General features: G+C 36.9%; 1 pseudogene; it reads right to left on the reverse strand.

Annotated features, from left to right (window-relative positions):
• Positions 1–303: 303 nt before the first annotated feature.
• On the reverse strand, positions 304–4,504 carry LOC107725630 (pseudouridylate synthase 7 homolog-like protein; annotated as a pseudogene).
• Between the last annotated feature and the right edge of the window lie 1,274 nt (positions 4,505–5,778).

Raw genomic sequence — 5,778 nt, forward strand, 5'->3', positions numbered from 1 at the left:
AGGGTCCATCAATACTCATCTCAGCTTGATGAACTCATTCTGAGCTATAGCCTCAGATCAGGACCACAGACAGACACCCAGAACTTTGTGTTTGTCATGAGATTTTACAGGTGAGATACTGAAATCATGTTTAAATGCATTAAGCTGAAATATTCACATACTGAAACACGCAACCAAACAATCAGACTTGTCAAGGAGATTTTTTATTAAATCTTTGCATGTACAACTTCAAGACTCATCCAGAGTTCCTCATCAATGACACTGGCACAGAAGATCCTCTTCTTTTCCCATAAGTGAAGGCACAAATGCACAAACAGCCCCTCATATTTGACGTTACGAAAGATCAATATTATTTAGTCTGTAAGCATTTTTAATCACTGTCATTAAATAAACTATGAGAGATTACTCTTCATAATCTCGCCGAGACACACAGTAGCATAGCAGGATGCATCCAGGTCAAAGGTTACTGATAGACTGGGCACACAAGTCTGGTCTGACTGACCCCGCGGCTTCTCTGAGGTCTGCAGGCTGTACGTGATGTTCTGTGGCTTTGCGAGCAGCAGGCGATAACATCCCGGGATGTTGAGTTTAAGGGAAGTCACTGAAATGGGATGACCCCAAGCCATCCTGAGCGAATCGGTCCACTGGCCCAGCAAGTTTTCTGGGTACTTGACACTATTTCCTGGCATCGGAAAAATTACCTAGAAGAAATTCAGAAGAAACATTATAAGGGATTGATGGGTCAGGGTTAGCAGAGTAGACAGAGTCAGAAAAAAGGAGACCTTTGAACATAGTACCTGGTCTAATGAAAAAACTTCATCCTTTTCCTCCACAGAGGTCACAACATGGACCTACAACACAGAAATAAAGCAATTACTACAAATGTCTATAAATTATATATATAAAATCCCAGAAGTTTGAGATCATTAAGATTTTTCTTGTGCTCATCAAGGCTGTATTTATTTGATCAAAAATACAGAAAAAAAACTCCTGTTATTTTGTGAAATATTATTGCAATTTAAAATAACAGTTTCTATTTTAATATACTTTAAAATATTATTTATTTCTGTGATGCAAAGCTGAATTTTCAGCATCATTACTCATCGTTACTTCAGTGTCACATGATCCTTCAGAAATCATTCTAATATGCTGATTTATTATCAATATTGGAAACAGTTGTGCTTGTTTTTGTTTTTTGGAACCTGTGATACTTTTTTCAGGATTCTTTTATGAATTAAAAAAAAAAAAAAAAGCTTTTATTCAAAATGGAAATCTTGTGTTACAATATACACTACCGTTCACTTTTTTTTTCTTTCTCCACAGCTTTAACTAAACCAATTTCCTAACCTGTGGAGTGTTCAGTTCCACTGTGGTGTCTTTAAGTCTCTTTTCAGATCGAGACCAAACCAGATCTCCCTGGACAGGCTTAAAGCCCAGTGTCTGGAGCCGGTATTTGGCCGCTTCGTTCCACACTCTGCTACAGTAAGAGTGGAGTTAGAAGACCCTCATACTGTGGGGTAAACTGAGCCAGCCACGTATGCAACCCTCCTGTCCACTGCCGTATCGGTGAAGTGCATGGAGCATAAGACGCTCTCTGGCTTTGTAAGCTGGCATGAGGGCCAAGCTCTCCTTGGCATTCCCTGAAGAGAGAGATACACGGAGACTGTTAGTTGTTCTTGGATGCACAGGAACTGTATGCAAAGAAAGAAAGTCAAATGGGTTTGGAACGGCATGAAGGATCAGCAAACGATGACCTAATTTAAATTTTTTGGTGAACTATCACAAACTTCACTATCAGAGAAATCCCAGCACGCACCAGTGTTCTGGAGATCATCACCATCCTCTGGAGTGAAGAACAGCTTAACAGAAGCCTCCTGCTCAAAATACACAGTGTTTTAAGCCGGTGCTCCACAAATAGGCATTAAATGGAAATGAATGACTTAAACTGGTACCATTTTCTCCTTTAAGAGCGCAGGCCTACTTGGTCTGCTTGGACACATGATCCACTTCCAAACCGTTGGGGACCGTAATAATTTACAAAGCCTTTGTTCTATAAAAACAAAAACATATATATCTATTTTTGTTGCAGCGTGTGTCTATGCCATTTATTAATTAAATACTGGTGAACATAAATTTACCTTCACATTCTCCACTGCCTCTTTTACAAGATGTTGCAGCTCTGTAAGTTGACTTTTCCCATGAGGCTTCAGGTCTCTGATGACAAGATCCTAGTCATTTCCCTGGAGTCTGCCGAGCTTAAGGGGCTCAGAAACAGGACGGACATGAGAGATCTGCATTCCCCTCCTCTCAAACTCTGAGACTTTGTCCAGCAACCTGCCAATAGAATTATTATATGTATCTACAAATTGAGTCAAGTAAACCAGGGATTTTTAAACCTTTTAATGACAAAAACCCCATTCCATATTATAAAGACAAAATTTTCCTACATAATTTTGTATGTACTAAACAGCATTTATACTGTAGGTGTACTAAAATAGAAAATGAAAAATATATTACTTTTATTAATAATATTTCATATTAATGTTAAAAATATTTATTTATTTAGCTAGTAGATAAGGTAAGCATTGCAATTTAAAAAATCAGTTCATTAATTGTGCTAATTACAGGAGCCAAATTCCTTAATGCTAAAGATAACGGATGACTCCAAAGTTAAAGCTAACATTGATTCTTTTTATTTTTCGTTCTCCACTTTCATATACAGTGCATTTAATTTTAAAATATATACTTTTTTTTACTTTTATTTACTTTTTTTTCTTGTAATTAAAGGTGCAGTATGCAGTTCTTTTGCTCTCTTCAGTGGCTGCAGTACCCTGTGTTTTCTGCAAACTGGCAACCCAGGCTATTGAAATATAAATTGGGGGAATCATAAGTGGGCGGAATCACACAGACCAAAACAAAAACAGATATTCCGACATGGAATGCACATTTTCAAAGTATGATAACTGGCTGTAGCATTGTTTTTTGAAGAAACAAGTATGTGAACTTAGCATGTTTCCTGAATATTTGCAAATGTGTTATGGTGTTTTTATGTTTCAGTGCCGTCAAAAAATTACATACAGCGCTTTTGGGGTAAGAAGCATATTTGCAATTAATTTCCCGATTTATGGTCAGTTCTAAAAAATCTGAATGAAATGGTTAATGTTAACAAATTTGCTGAATGTGAATATTAAAATCACAATATTTCACATGTTTCATTATCTGAAATTAACACATGAGCTTTGACAGCCCTAAAAGTTTGCTTTTTTCGTTCAGATTTTTCGCAGAAACCCTAGCACCCCCTTGTGGCCCCCCTGGGTATCCCCATACCCCAGATTCAAAGCCCTGTAGAGTAGAACATAGCCAACAAAAAAATTACATTTCCACTTACAACTAATTTAATTGAGAAAGGAGAAAAAAATAACCATTGGGAAAAGACAGAACATCAGATATTGGACTAATTGACTAATGGTCTGTTTACCGCTCTGGAGAGATTTTTTTCATCACCATGGCCTGGTAGGTGATAGCTCGCTTGTCTTTAATTCCTGCATAGGTAAAATCAGACGGAAGCACTCCAAGTACTGCAGCCATATAGCTGATGGCCTCCAAAGTCTCCAAGTTCTCTTTCATCAGTGAAAGCTGAGAGGGAAAAAAGACTTGCATTTTAGGCAGGTTTCCATAGATTCTCAGCTTTACATGATGACATGAAAGGTCTTCTCTGCTCACCTGTGTATAGTGTCACCTCCTCTTCCTCCTCTTGACATTCTGCTATTGTTCTCTTCTTGGGTTGTTTGCTTCTCTCTCTTAATCTCACTGTAATGAAAGTCTTCTTCTGGTCGGTGAAGCTCTTGGTTTCCACAAGCTTCCCAAACCGCCTGCTAACAAAATGGTGAACTGAAGTTCGGTGCTCCTTGCTATCATCGGGCAGGAAGGTGAACGCAGAACCAGGTACTTTTGCATCAATGAACCGGAAGAACTCCTCAGCTTCTCTTTCAGAGGCTAAACTAGCAAGCTCCTTGAAGTCTGGGTCCTCTCTGACCCGAATCTCTGATTGGTTGGTCACAGTCTGGAGAAAGGGGAAGTTGTATCTTACTGCTCTGTGGACAACTGCTCTCTGGTGTTTATCATGATAAGTACCAGTGACAGTTCCACCTTTTCTTGCTCACCAGCTCTTACTCTTATTTTGTTAGTGAAATGCTCCAACTCTTTGTTCACAGGTGGACCCAGGATTACATTAAGATCAAAGCAATCCTGATTTAAAATGTCAGTGTCATCTGGTTTAGATTGTTTTAATTTATCATCCCTTTTAATAGCTTGCCTTGGTTGAGGAGGTCTTTTTGTAAGTTCTTCTTGAACATTAGGACTGTTAACAAGTTGTCCATTGATGTCTATCTCAATAACCACAAAGTCTTGGGGTGAGTTTTTTATGGTCCCATGGAAACCTTCATGGTCTGATATGAAGCAGGACAGAGAGTCCCTCTCCATTCTGAAGCCCATACACTTAGCGATTAAGTCACTCAATCATTTCATTATTATTTTAGTGATTTATTAACTTGTATAGGCATGTAATGTAAAATAATGAAATGTAAAGAAGAATTTATCGTGTTAACATTAAAATGATTACATAAGAACTGAATCACCATTACAAAGCTGGTTCGTTTAACACTGTTGCGTCATAATACAAAGCAAGCAAAATATAAATATTCGAAAATAGTGCTTACACTCACCCGCGTGTTATTGTTGTCAATTCATTTCTTCCGCAGCACGTGGTTCTGCTCTTAAAGGCACAGAAGCGCAAAGACCGTGCAAAAGCGTATTGTTTTGCGAGGATTCAAAAGTAGATTCAGTACTTGTTCAACCTAAAGTTGCTGATTTTATACAAAATGTGTAAGGCATGTTGCCATATTAAGTCGTAATGAGAACAAAACATTAAATGGTAAGGGGTCTGTGTGTGTGTGTGTGTGTACATGTACATATTTTATTGATTATTATTCACACAATAGCAATGCATTATTCATAATTTATTGATTCTCCCTAATTCCTCTGTTTCACCTTTTACTTTCTAAAATAGCCTACCACTTATATACACACAGAAAGTCTTCCAGTTTTGTGGACATTCACACAGAGATCAGTCATCATTAATCAGGTGGCTACACAGCATTTGACCACGGGATTTACAAAAATCATTTCAAGTGTTTTCACTGATGAACACATTCATTTGTATTCAAATTATCACTCAGTAGGTTTAACCATTTATTACTGTGTCTTTGGAAGGCTTTTGTCTTTCGAACACATTAAAATGCACAAATTCACATGATTTCTTATTTGATGTAATGTAATGTTTCATGCACTTCATGTTAATTACAACGAACGGAATGCATTCTTTGTATTTTTATATCAATATAGTAGAAGATTATCCTATTTAAATAAAAGTTATAAACAAGTTAGGTCAGAAATAATCTAAAAGTAATAAAAAATGGTCTGATTATATTACCTTAAATGTGTAATGTAATGAATGACGTTACTAACAACATGTTTTGTCATGTAATTTGTCAGGTAATGGACTACAATTTGAAACAATCTACCCAGATCTGTGTGTGTGTGTGTGTGTGTGTGTGTGTGTGTGTGTATATATATATATAATATATACACACACACACACACACACACACATATATGTGTATATATATTTTTTTTTCCTTGTTAAAAAAAGTTTTTAATTGTGAGAAATACAGAACCTGTAGAAAGAATTTTCAAATATTTTTATTTTTCTTTCTCCTC

The sequence above is a fragment of the Sinocyclocheilus rhinocerous genome, unplaced genomic scaffold (genome assembly GCF_001515625.1).
Source record: "Sinocyclocheilus rhinocerous isolate Xijiao unplaced genomic scaffold, SAMN03320098_v1.1 scaffold153, whole genome shotgun sequence".
Taxonomy (NCBI): Eukaryota; Metazoa; Chordata; class Actinopteri; order Cypriniformes; family Cyprinidae; genus Sinocyclocheilus; species Sinocyclocheilus rhinocerous.